General features: G+C 38.2%; 1 protein-coding gene and 1 non-coding gene across 6 annotated transcripts in view; one reads left to right on the plus strand and one right to left on the minus strand.

The window, feature by feature from the left end:
- Positions 1-14,477, minus strand: part of TSC22D1 (TSC22 domain family member 1) — a 124,368-nt gene that overhangs the window by 14,401 nt on the left and 95,490 nt on the right. The gene's annotated exons all lie outside the window — the stretch shown is intronic.
- TRNAR-UCU (transfer RNA arginine (anticodon UCU)) lies at positions 13,938-14,010 on the plus strand. The gene has a single exon. It is a non-coding gene; the product is annotated as a tRNA-Arg (tRNA).

Genomic DNA, 14,477 nt, shown 5'->3' on the forward strand with positions numbered 1-14,477 from the left:
CCTTCTTCAGGGGATCTTCCAGACCCAGGGATCGAACCCAGGTCTCCTGCATTGCAGGCAGATTCTTTATCATCTGAGCCACCAGGGAAGCCCCAGTGAGATACCACAGCGGGGAAATCTTTTAAAAATTTAACCTAAAAATATCAACTGCTGATAAGGCTGCAGAGCAGTAATGCTCATGTATTGATGACAGGAATGCAAAATGATATAACCAGTGTGCAAAACAGTTCAGGAGTTGCTGATAAAGTTAGACTCACTCTCCATAAAACCCAATAATCCCAGTCTAAGTTAGTGAGCGCATGCTAAGTCGCTTCAGTCATGTCCGACTCCTTGCGACCAAATGGACAGAGACGACTACCGGGCTACGGTCCGCCAGGCTTTTCTCTCCATGGGATTCTCCAGGCAGGAATACTGAAGAGGGTTGCCATGCCCTCCTCCAGGGGATCTTCCCAACCCAGAGATCAAACCTGTATCTTCTGCGGCTCTTTGCATTGCAAGCAGATTCTTTACCGCTAAGCCACCACGGAAGCCCTTTATCATAATCACTCAAAAGTGGAAACAACCCAAGTGTCATTCAACTGCAGAATGGATAAACAAATCATGGTACACCTATACCATGGAATACTACTCAGTCATAACAAGAGGTTAAGTACTGATACACATAGGAACACGAATGAATCTCAAACATATTACGGTTAAGTGAAAGAAACCAGAAAAGGCAAACCTATAGGGACAACAAACAAACAAACCAACCAGATCAGAAGTTGGCCAGAGCCTTGGGGTAAGAGAGGAGAGGTTTCTGTAGATGATGGAACTGTTTCATTTCTTGATTGTGGTGATGGTATAACCACTGTGTATGTTTGTCAAAACATGTAGAACTGTGTACTAAAGAGAGAAACTTTACTGTATGTAAATCACACTTTAAAAAAATGAAAGAAAAGAGTGGCTACATCTACGTAGCAGGTGAGAGGATAAAAAAAAGGAACAGTTAATATTTTTTTTCTATTAATTCTACTTGTTCTTTATAAATGCCTGTGTATTTTTTATTGTGGTAAAACACAAATAACCTAAACTTTTATCAACTTAACTATCTTAGGTGTACAGTTTGGTAGTGTTAAGAGTATATAACTTGTTGTAAAACAGATCTCTACAACTTTTTCTTCTAGCAAATCTGAAACCATGCATATTATATAATTCTCCACAGCCATCCCCCACCCCGGTCCCAGTAATCGTCATGCTACTGTTTCTGTGAATTTACTTCTCTACTTACCTATGCATGTATTTTGATTTAAAAATATTTTAAGTAAAAGCAGAGAGTAAAAAAAAAAAGCTATTAAAAAGTTATAATACAAGGACTTGAATACTTTCATTGACCAGACCTAAAGAAATGTCTATTTCAGAATTCACTGCTCTATAATTATTTGAAATGTATTACTGGGTTTGAATTTTAAACTACAATTTTGCTTCGTCTTAAAGCTATCAAATTTGTTGGTAATTAACCTGCAGAAGAACAAAGGTATATTGATACTACAGGTTTCCTAAATCCTATATAAGGATTACTTGCTCAGAGGAAGAATTTCAAAAATCCTAACAAAATACTAGCAAATTTAAATTAACCTTTTATTTATTTATATATACACATATAAGGCTCTCTATAAATATATTTTTCCTGTATCTTTCTGTATATTTTCTCTCTAAATATATACAATTACTTTTAAATTATTTTAAAGTTCTAGAAGCAATCTCTGGTTCTTCCATACTTGTCTGCACATGCCTCTCTCTATATATATTTTTGCTTTATTTAATATAGCTATCTTTTTAAGATTTTTTGATGTGGATCATTCTTAAAGTCTTTATTGAATTTGTTAAAACACTGCTTCTGTTCTGCGTCTTGGTTTTTAGGCATGTGGGATCTTAGCCCCCTGACCAGGAACTGAACCTGCACCCTCTGCACGGGAAGGCCTGCATTGGAAGGTGAAATCTTAAACCATTGGACCACCAAGGAAGTCCCTGACACAATTATTAATTCCAAAATAACGCTGTTATGCTGAAAGAGTCAATAGGATTCAAATGATTAACAATCTCTTTTCTCCTTTTAATTGTAATGAAAATAACCTCCTCAAAGCCATGGTTCTTCATAAATCACTGCTTTTGCTAAATTGTGGTAGATTACGAAAATCAGAAGCCATGGGCAAAATGGGCATCACGACTTTTGAAATAAAAAAACATAAAACATCTGAAGAAGCAAAAAGTTACCCTGATTATGATTTGCTATTTCAAGAACCTTGTGCAAGTCTATCAGAAATGAATACTATTTCTATTTTACCTTTGCACAGCTATGGAAAACAGATGCTTCAGGCTCTTCTATAACTTTTTAAAAGTAACTAGTTACTTTAGGCTATTTTTTTCATGTTGATTTCCCTAAGATAATAACAATGATAAGCAGTAGAGAAAGAAGAGTCCGTGGGGAGTATAACTAACCATTATCCTGTACACAGAGAACCACGCAGGGCCATTAGAGTTGGTCCTTGGTGATCTTGAAACAAGTAGATGGAGCTCAGCTGAGCAGTTTTACTTACAAAGGTGAAGATAAATACTAGAGGATTACATAGCTCCTGACTTTCAAATGCAGTACAGACTTAGGTAAACATTAGCGATTGGAAAAGATAATTCTGTGCTAGGGACACTATGTGTTTAATAAATACCTTCTGCTTTGATCAAGGGATGTACTTCCATAATATGGTCTCTCAGACTCCAGCTCTGGGACATCATTGGGCCTGAGGGTTTCTTTTACTGGTCTCTGCAGAATTTTAGAGCTGAAATGGCCCTTGGAGATCATCTAGCTCTAATTTCCTTCTTCTGTAGTTTTAGAAAGTGAAGTTCAAAGACACTGTGTGCTTTGTACAGTGTTCATCTCATCTACTGTAGGATGGGGCAGAGAGAACCACCTTCTGACTCAATATGGTGTCCTCTAGATCAGGAATCCCAGATTTACATTTAGAGATCTAAGGAGTATTCACCTAGAGGGACAGATGGGGCGGGGTGGGAGGAAGGCACAAGAGGGAGGGAATATATGCATACGGACAGCTAATTCACTTTGATGTTCAGCGGAAACTAACACAGCACTGTAAAGCAATATACTTCAATAAAAATAAATTTAAAAAATTTAAAAGCTAAACAAGACAAACATGCAAATATATAGTATGGGAGATAGTGATAATACTGAGGAGAAAAAGAATGGAAGCGGGAACATCCAAGATTAGAGAAGATAAATTTCAGATAAAGTCATCAAGAAAGCCCTCCATGAGAAAGTGACTCTTGAGTAAAAACCTGAAGGAAATGAAGGAATCAGTCATGGAAGAGCAAATCAAAGAGACAGAAAAGGAAGAGGCAATGCTCTTCTGATATTCATGAGTCCATACAAAGTCAAGCCATCATGAAGCATCATGGGGATATGTGGTGAGCAGTCTACAATGCAAGGGATAGCCCTGCCTTTCTTGGTACTCCGAAAGACTCCTTTCTTCTCTGGCAGAACAGTGACTGAAATCAGCATTATGATACACAGTGCATTTAAGAAGCACTGTTGAAAAAAAAAAAAAAAAAAAGCACTGTTGAGCATTTAATAGCAATACAGCCATAGGTATTACATACCATTTGGTATGCTCCTAAACTAGTTTCTTCAAAGATTAGTTAGGGGCACTTTTCATCTTTCAATAAAAACTCAAAAAACTTTTCCTGCCTGGAACTATATACACAAGTGATGTCCTTTTGTAGAATCATCTGCCTATAAAGTTCCAGCACTAGAAATACAATGATAGCTCTCTTCTCTGAATCTTAGTTTAGATAGTTTCATGAAGCCATGAGAATCTCACAGGGTTTATTTTCTTCAGCTACAAAGCTGTTCAAAGCTACTTTCAAGTGAATATGGGAGACTGAATACAGTCAATTATATTATCCCTGTTGCTGCCAACAAACCACTAAAGAGATAGAGAATCTGGTTTTAAACACAGAAGGATAGAGTAAATTTGAGAGATGTCGATTTCAACAGCCTGGAAAAAAGATGGTAATTCATCAAGCTGACACCAAAGCAAGACATACAGAAGCAAGACAAAGCAAGAAGGTAGCTGATATGCACTAAAGAATCCAATACTTCTAAAGTACAGGCTTCTCAAAGTACAAGGTACAGGCAAAATGAGACTCTGTAGAGAAAAACAGACCCTTACCTATCCTTACCAACTGAATAACTGAGCAAGGCCTCAGTTCAGTCAGTTCAGTTCAGTCGCTCAGTCCTGTCCGACTCTTTTCAACCCCATGAACCGCAGCACACCAGGCCTCCCTGTCCATCATCAACTCTGGGAGTTTACTCAACTCATGTCCATCGACTGGGTGATGCCATCCAGCCATCTCATCTTCTGTCATCCCCTTCTCCTCCTGCCCCCAATCTCTCCCAGCATCAGGGTCTTTTCCAATAAGTCAACTCTTCGCATGAGGTGGCCAAAGTATTGGAGTTTCAGCTTCAGCATCAGTCCTTCCAATGAACACCCAGGACTGATCTCCTTTAGGATGGCTGGTTGGATCTCCCTGCAGTCCAAGGGACTCTCAAGAGTCTTCTCCAACACCACACTTCAAAAGCATTAATTCTTTGAGCAAGACCTAACTACCCTCTAATAGAACCACCACCCAAAGAAAAAGGAACCTGGGGGAAACAGGAAATGGAAAAGATTTAAAGATGCTAAAAGACTACATGGATAAAATAATGGAGATGGAGAGGGGCGGAGTAGAAAACAACAAAACACTATAAAAACTCATGGAAATTGAAAAACTACTATTATAAAAGCACAAGTGAAAATTTCCTAGAATGAATGAAAAGTAAAGCTAAAGAAATATCTCAGAACCAGAACAAATCCCAAAAAGGGAAAAACAGGAAAGAAGAGAAAAAACAGCAGTGTATTATTTTTTTAAAAGCTGGATTGCTTTCTTTTCTATTCTTATGTTTTGGCCACGCCACACAGTATGCGGAATCTTCGTTCCCTAACCAGGGATCAAACCTGTGCTGCCCTCCCCACTCCATCGGAACTTAACCACTGGACCACCAGGGAAGTTCCAGGACAGCAGTTTAGAAGGACTAACATCTGCAGCAAATGTTCAATAAAAACTCAAAATTTTTGCAAACAGAACAGAGAATATGGAGGAGAAGAAAGCATCATAAAATAATGCAAGAAAATTTCCTAGAGCTACAGATCATGCTTTTTTAAATTAAGACTATCAAGCACAATCTGTTCTGTTATAAAGCATATTGAGAAAACACAAATTGTTCCAACATAGCCTATACATTAGAGAACAACTTGAGCATAATTCATATTTCACATTTTGCTTAGGCTTATGTGTTCAAGCAATATTAGCTGAACACAGGAAACTGCATCCAGTTAGATCAGGCTGCCTGGAAAAACACACACACATCTCAAGCATATTATCAGCCACTCATAGTTTGATATCCTACAAGATTGTTTGCTATTCTTTTGCAAATCTTAACTTTTCTAACTTTTCTATATTAAAGAAAAAAAAAAAAAAGCACTCATTCAAATCCCGAACATGTCTAACAACCCTGGTTCAAAAATACCAAGCAGTAGGTTGAGATTAACTGATACACACCACTATATACAAAGTAGATAAACAACAAGGACCTACTGCATAGCACAGGCAACTATATTCAATATCCTATAATAATAACCTATAATGGAAAAGAATCTGAAAAAGACTCTAGTGTATATATACGTGTATGTGCGCATATATATATATATATATATATGTATGTATAAATGAACCAGTTTGCCGTACACCTGAAACTAACACAACTTTGTAAATCAGCTCTACTGCAATTTTTAAAAAATATCAAGCAGTGCATGAAAAAGGAAAAATTTTTAACTAATGAGGAAGAAGCTAAGAATAGGATGTTTTGAAAGACATGAGAGAGTACGTGATATCTCCAGAGCAACAAGCATAAGAGAATCCACATTGTGGACCACCAAAGAACACCTGAACATAAAAAAAAATCTATAGCTACAGCAACTTCAAGTGATGTGAAGCCCATAAGAACAAGCTCTTAATAAACAGAAGAAATGGAAATCTTCCTGATTTCCAAACAAAATGAAAAAAAAAAAACAAACCAAGAACAACCTTTTTCACAATCAAAGAGAAAGCACTATCTCTACACAAAGATCTTAAATGGAAATCACTAGATGCTGCAGAAGTTGCTTCTTTTATTAACAGTGCCACTAATGATTAATAGTCTCAAAAATCTCTATAATTTTAAAGTTTCCAGCTGTCATTCTCTCTGAAGCAGAGAAAACTGCTAAAGAATTTCCAGCAATGATATACAAGTTAATGGAAAAAGGAGTTTATATATATGTATGTGTGTGTATATAATCAAATTTCCAATTCTGATGAAATAGGTATTTATTGTAAGTGCATACATTTGACCTAAGTCTAAGAACTATGACTACTGACACTGTTTTATATTATTGGATGGACTTAGAAAACTAAGTTTCCAATGATATTCAAGTCTGTTTATATCAAAATAGAAGAATTCTAGGATCCAATTCCAATTCTCAAATGAATTAGTGAAGACTGATTATTCATTCCCAAGTCACCAGATTCTATCAAATATGAGCCTCCTTATGTTTCTAAGGTTCTGATATCAAAGAAAATTCTCCTCAGTCTCTTAATAGCATACACAATTCTATTCTTTTTAATTAACATTTTTTTATTGAAGGATAATTGCTTTACTGAATTTTGCTGTTTTCTGTCAAACCTCAACATGAATCAGCCATAGGTATACATGTATCTCCTCCCTTTTGAACCTCCCTCCCATCTCCCTCCCCACCCCTCTAGGTTGATACAGAGCCCCTGTTTGAGTTTCCTGAGCCATACAGCAAATTCCCATTAACTATCTATTTTACATATGGTAATGTAAGTTTCCATGTTACTCTTTCCATACATCTCACCCTCTCCTCTTATGGCCTAAGAGAGAGATGCCAAAATGATGCAGACTTAGTCTTTTTAATTCCAATTAAAGTTATCACTTTCAAAAAACCCTTAAAAGCAACTATGATGTTATTTTAGTCCTTTGACTTCAGATATGTTATTGTAAAATTTCAGATCTATTTATTCCTTGATCAGTAATGTCTTTTTAATGTTGCTTTAAAGATTTTATACTTTGGAATTTGTTGTTGTTGAGTTGCTAAGTTGGCCGATTCTTTGCGACCTCATGGACCAGGCTCCTCTGTCTTCTACTGTCTCTTGGAGTTTGCTTAAGTTCATATCCATTGAATCAGTGGTGCTATCTAACTCTGCTTTGGAATTCAGTTTAGTTCAGTTCAGACACTCAGTTGTGTACAACTCTTTAAGACCCCATGGACTGCTGCCAGGCTTCCCTGTTCATCACCAACTCCTGGAGCTTGCTCAAACTCATGTCCATTGAGTCAGTGATGCCATCCAACCATCTCATCCTCTGTCGTCCCCTTCTCCTCATGCCTTCAACCTTTCCCAGCATTAGGGTCTTTTCCAATGAGTCAATTCTTCACATCAGGTGGCCAAAGGATTGGAGTTTCAGCTTCAGCATCAGTCCATCCAATGAATATTCAGGATTGATTTCCTTTAGGATGGATTGGTTAGATGTCCTTGTTGTCCAAGGAACCCTCAAAGGTATTCTTCAACACCACAGTTCAAAAGCATCAATTCTTCGGTGCTCAGCTTTCTTTACAGTCCAACTCCCACATCCATATATGACCACTGGAAAAACCATAGCTTTGACTAGACAGACCTTTGTCAGCAAAGCAATGTCTCTGCTTTTTAATATGCTGTCTTGGTTGGTCATAGCTTTTCTTCCAAGGAGCAAGCGTCTTTTAATTTCATGGCTGCAGTTACCATCTGCAGTAATTTTGGAGTCCAAGAAAATTCAAATTTTCAAAAATCATTTCTTTCTATATACTATGGGGAGATAACACAAGGAAAGAACCTAGCATTTCTCACATCAATCAGGTTAATCAAGCAATTAAAGTCATGACCTCTTACTCTCAACTACTTGGTTTCAGACATAACTAGAGTTAATCAAAAGGTCAGGAAATTTCTCCACTTACTTTTTAAAACAGAAAGTTGCCCGAGAAAAGCCTAATTAATAAATAGTTTTGTTATAGATTATACCCAAAAGAAATTTTTTCAACTATGAGAATCCCTAACACATAGAAATTATCCCAAGAACCAATTCATAATAGTCATCTAAAAAACACTTCATTAAGTTGTTAAAAGGACAGCTAAAGTTTTGCTTTAATCTCTGTGATATGATGAAGCACTTGCCAGGTGACTCAGTGGTAAAGAATCTGCCTACCAATGCAGGAGATACACAAGATTAGGGTTTGATCCCTGGGTCGGGAAGAACCTCTGGAGATGTGAACCGCAACCCACTCCAGTATTCTTGCCTGGAAAATCCCATGGACAGAGGAGCCTGGCAGGTTACAGTCCATGGAGTCGCAAAGAGTTGGATGTGACTGAGCATGCACATATGATGAATTAGTTCAGAGAATGATTCCCAATACTTTTGTTTAATATCTTTAGAGAATTGTCTCTTTTTTCCCTCACCTATTTACTTGATGTCCCAAACTATGTTCCAGTCCTAATAGCCTCCTTCATGGAGCCCAGAAATAAACCCACACATATATAGTCAGTTAATCTACAATAAACGATGTAAGAATTTACAATGGGGATAAGACAGCAGCCTCTTCAGTAAGTGGTGTTGGGAAAACTGGACGACTACATGTGACCATCTTCTCATACTACATACAAAAATAAATCCAAAATGGATTAAAGACTTATATATATATATAAGATCTGAAGCCATAAAGCTCCTAGAAGAAAATATCAGTAGTACAATCTTTGAAATCAGTCTTAGCAATATTATTTTGGAACTATCTCCTCAGGTGAGGGCAACAAAAGCAAAACTAAACAAATGGAGCTACATCAAACTAAAAAGCTTTTGCATATCGAAGAAACTATCAGCAAAACAAAAAGGCAACTTGAGATGACATGTGCAAATGACACATCCAATAAGGGGTTAATATCCAAGCCATATCAAGAGCTCATACAATTCAGTATCAAAAAACAACTCAACTGAAAGATGGGCAGAGGGCCTGAACAGGCATTTTTCCAAAGCAAGCATACAGCTGGACAACAGGCACATGGAAAGATGCTCAACATCATTAATCACCGGAGAAATGCAAATCAAAACCACAAGGGGATATCACCTCACACCTGTCAAAATGCTCTCATCAAAAGGACAAGAAATAACAACTGGCAAAGATCTGGAGAAAAAGAAAGCCTTGTGCACTGTTGTTGGGAATGTAAATGGGTACAGTCACTATGGAAAATATTATGAAGTTTTCTCAAAAAATTAAAAATAGAACTACCGAACAATCCAGAGTACCGTCTGGGTATTTATCTGAAGAAAGTGAGAATACTAACTCAAAAAGAAATATGTACCTGTGTTCACAGCAACATCATTTACAATAGCCAAGATACGGAAGCAATCTTCACCGACAGATGAACAGATAAAGAAAATGTGACACACACGGCGGGGTGGGGGATATTACTCAGCCATAAGAAAGAAAAAAAATCTTGCCATCTGCAACAACATGGATAGATCTGGAGGTTATTAAGCTTAGTGCAATAACTCAGAGAAGTACTGTATGTTTTTACTTATACATAGAATCTAAAAACCAAAACAAATGAACAAATATAACAAAATTAATTCACATATACAGAAAACAAACTAGAGGTTGTGGGCGGCTGGAGGGTGGTGAAGGGATGGGGATAGAAAAAATAGGAGAAGGGGTTTTAAAAGGTACCAAGTACCAGTTTAAAAATAAGTAAGTCACAGGAATGTAATGTATAAAACAAGGAATATAGTCAACAATATTATAACTTTGTACGGTGTGTAACCTGTAAAAATGCCAAATTACTATGTGTATACTAAAAACTAATATTATAAGTCAACTATATTTCAATTAGAAAAAGATGGCGAATGTGTCAGGAAATATTTAAATACTGTTTACTTATCTGTGAAAAGTAAAGCTTCTATTAAAATACATAATGTATAAAAATTAAGTTAATGTACATAACTATAAATAAGATTTTAGATGTATGTTATACACATTGAATGCTTAAGAAATTTGAAAAATAATTCAAATTATGTCACTCTTCAATAAAAAAGATCCACTTAATAATTTTAGTCCATATCCCTGCTAACCTTAATTCTGAAAAAACAAAAACAAAATTCTGAAAAAAACAAAAAACAAAATTGATTCTATAATTCTCAAGCGTTGATCAAAGGGTTCAATTTTACTTGACAAAGTAACAAAACTAGACATCATCATCTATGTATAAACATAAGGAAGAAAGTATAAATAACTATAAAAATTATGTATGATTTCCTAAAATTATGAAATTTCAGTTTAAAAGTCCATGGAAATTTCTTTGGAGCTTCCCTGTATCTCACTGGTAAAGAATCTGTCTGCCAATGCAGGAGACACGGGTTGGATTCCTGGGTCAGGAAGATCCCCTGGAGAAGGAAATGGCAACCCACTCCAGCATTCTCGTCTGGGAAATTCCATGGACAAAGGAGCCTGGTAGGCTACAGTCCATGGGGTCACAAAACAGCCGGACACATCATAGCAATTCAATAATAACAGGAACCTAACATCTATAAATCACATTCAACTATTTGACATACTCACAGACTTCTCACGCACCTGTATTAATCTTCATTCTACCCAGAATTACAGAAACAGTATCTTTGGCTAAACTGCAGTACTCTTGACTATGAACTAGAAGTTCAGCTGGGTGACCAGCCCAAGGGTTTAACACTATGCACTTGAACTCAGAGATGGGTCAGTGGGAATTCAGATTAACTATTGAATTTCATATGGAAGTTGATATAGAGAGACTACTTCTTTCTTTGAAGATGGCCTTTTGAAAGAAATGTCTAAATCCTTAAATGTGTGGTATTTCATTCAAGGATTTCATTTAAAAAATTATATTTGCAAATTTACATTCATTTGCTCTCAAGATTATAATAAAAGAGAAAAAGTTTCAAAGATTCCTTACCTGAAGTCCAATCACAGTAATTGTCAAAGAGCAATGCCAGGAAAGTAGATCAATTCATGAAAAAAAAAATGAAAAGAAAAATCAGTCATTTTCTGTACTGTTGACTGTACCCATAATTGAGTTATTTTTAAATGTATGTACATGGCTTACATTTTCATATATTCAGGTATATAGTGTCAAATTTTAAATGCTTAACTATGTACATAGAAAGTACTCAATGTCTGCTGAATTGAATTTTAGAGAAAATTATGTGTAACTATTACATTTTATAATCTCGTGTTTAGAAACAAAAGAAACTAAGGAGTTATAGATACCACAAATAATAAAAACTAAACAACATGAAAGTACTAAGTTAAGTGAACAAAGATACAGACTGTATCTATTTTACAATGACAACTATCAACACAAATGTGTATATGTGGTACCCAGCCTTCAAGATGGCCTCCAGTGATCATCCCATCTTGATACTCACACCCTTGTTCAGCCCCCTTCCACAGTGAAGAGTGCTGACCTGGGAAAAAGACTACAAAGAAAGGTGTGTGATCTCTAAGACTCTCTGATCACTCTCTCTGGGAAAAGCCAGCTGTCATGTCATGAAGACCCTCACGTAGCCCTGTGCAGAAAAGGTCCACATGGCAAGGAACTAAGAGACATCGGCTAACATCCAACATTGACCAGAGTGCGCCATCTTGACAGTGGATCCTCTAGCCCAGTGTTAAACCTTCAGATGACTATAGTCTTGACTGATATCTTGACCATAACCTCCTGAGAGACCCAGAGCCAGAACCATCCAGTTAAGCTATTCCTGACCCTCAGAAACTGAGCAGATAATAAATATTTATTGTTGGCTTTAAGCCACTAAATTTTAGGGTAATTTGTTACAGCAATAGAAAACTGATAGAATGTATATTTCAAAAGGTCATGTAATGACAATACAACAACAATAATAGGAGTACTAGAGTATGACTGCAGTAGAAGAGGATCAAGGATGACGTCTTCCTCAGCTTCCTAAACTTTCCATAAGGCTGTCACTTTCATTGTTCCATCTTTTCAAAGTATATATGCAATGCTCCCATCTCTGACTGCTCCCACCACTTTCATTAGAGAAGTTCAAGTCGTTCATCCATTCAGCAAATGTCACCCAGGATAGGAAGTCCAAACAGCCAGCATAGTCAGTCAATTACAAACTTTAGCAAGAAAATGAAGAGATCCAGGGACTTCCCAGGTGGCCCAGTGGTAAAGAATCCACCTGCTAATGCAGAAGACGTGGGTTTGATCCCTGGAAGATCTCCTGGAGGAGGAAACAGCAACCCACTCCAGTATTCCTGCCTGAAGAACCCCATACATGGAGGAGCCTGGCGGGCTGCAGTCCATGGTGTGGCAGAGTGAGACACGACCAAGCAACTGAGCAGGCACACAGAGAGCCCCAGGCCCTACTGCTGCATTTAACAAAACTTCAAAGCAAGTGCTTCCCCAGGAGAGCCACCCCCTACCTCTGTGCAGCTTTCAGCTTCTGCCAAGGAAGCTGCCTCTTGCACCCCACCCCACCGCAGCCTGCCTAGCTTAGAGCTCCATCTCCTTCTGTGTTATCTTAGCACCCGCTGCCTCTGTGCTAATTAAAATGTTGCTGGCATTTCACCCTACTTGTGTGTGTGTGCTTTTAATATCTACCATGAGAAGTTTCAGCTCTTGAGCTGGCTCCAAATTTTTGTTTTCTCGGTACTCTAGTTACAAAAGTTGCCTAAGTGTTGAGTGATCGGCTTGACTTGGTTTTCTCCAGAAGCCGCCTTAGTTTTGGCATGCAATTTTGCAAAGTGGGGTCTTTAGAAACATCCACGTCATAGTATAGAAGAAAAGCCTGCACCGCTAAGGACAGTTATTACAGCTCTAAAGGAGTTGGATCTAATATGGGAATAGCCAGTGTGAAGGCCTGAAGCACAGAGAAAGGAAAACAAGGACAGCCCACCAGGAAAAACACAGGCTTCGCTTCAGGAAGCTTTCTCTTTACCATCTCAAATTCTCTGCCAGACAGGAGAGCTGTTTTCACTTCACATGGCTGAGGCATTTCTTTGTCTAACACAACTGTGCCAGGCAGGGTGGGGTGGGGTCTGCCTGTGATGAGACAGACTAATTCAGTGCTTCTCAACCTTGGCTGAAGCTTAGACTCAAGTGGGAGGCTTTTCACAAATACAGAGCCTCAGGTCCATCCTGATTTAATCGGCCCTGTATGAATCCTGAGCATTGGTAGGTTTTAAAAGTTCCTTGCAAACTCATGGACTGTGGCCTACCAGGTTCCTCCGTCCATGGCATTCTTTAGGCAAGGATATTGGAGTGGGTTTCCATTTCCTTCCCCAGGAGATCTTACCGACCCAGGGATTGAACCCTGGTCTCCCGCACTGTAGGCAGACGTTTTACCGTCTGAGCTACCAGGGAAATCCTAAAAGTTCCCCAGGTAATATCAAATGAGGCATGGGCTAAGAACCACTAGATCAGAGTAAGACACCAGCAACAATCAGAAGATTGGAGAAAAGGTACTAGGAGTTGTTTTCTTTTTACCAAAAACAAACCTGATATTATTTGATATAACTCAAAAAACTCTGCAGTTGTTAAGTGGGTTTCCCTGGTGGTTCAGACGGTAAAGAGTCCACCTGCAATGCAGGAGACTCGGGTTTGATCCCTGAGTTGGGAAGATCCTCTGGAGAAGGGAATGGCAAGCTGCTCCAGTATTCTTAGTCAGTAAGATTCTATACTCATTTTCTCCAACAAAGTGTACAAGGACTTCCCTGGTGGTCCAGTGGTTAAGACTCTGTGCTTCTACTGCAGAGAGCGCAGGTTCAATCCCTGGTTAGGGAACTAGGATCCTGCATGCTACACGGTGCAGCCAAAAAAAAAAGGGGGGGGTACAAAGAAATTTCTGAGGGCACAGATAGGGCTAGAAACAAGCAGAGCTGGGGAGTGAGGGCTGAGACCAGGGAGCCCTAATCCTGCTTTCCAGGTGAGGCAGCAGGGAGGGCTGGCAACTACGGCTAGGATCCTCAATTCCATTGAGAGACCAAGGGGTGAGGAATAGTGGTGGGGGTGCTTGGAGGAATTTCCAGAGGGATTTAGATAAGCTATTCAACAGGAGTTCCTGATGGAGCACATGGACACTGTCTCATATTCCATTTAAACACTTGGCCATCTTTGGAATGTCAAAAGAAAAAGAAGAAAATGGATAGAGACATTTAAATACAGTCCTATTACATGGAGGTAGAAAAGCAGGTGGCAACAAGTTTTCAAACTTGGAGATTAGAGCTGCAGGAAGTTCTAAAAACACAGAT

This window comes from Muntiacus reevesi, chromosome 11, assembly GCF_963930625.1.
Source record: "Muntiacus reevesi chromosome 11, mMunRee1.1, whole genome shotgun sequence".
NCBI classification, from domain to species: domain Eukaryota; kingdom Metazoa; phylum Chordata; class Mammalia; order Artiodactyla; family Cervidae; genus Muntiacus; species Muntiacus reevesi.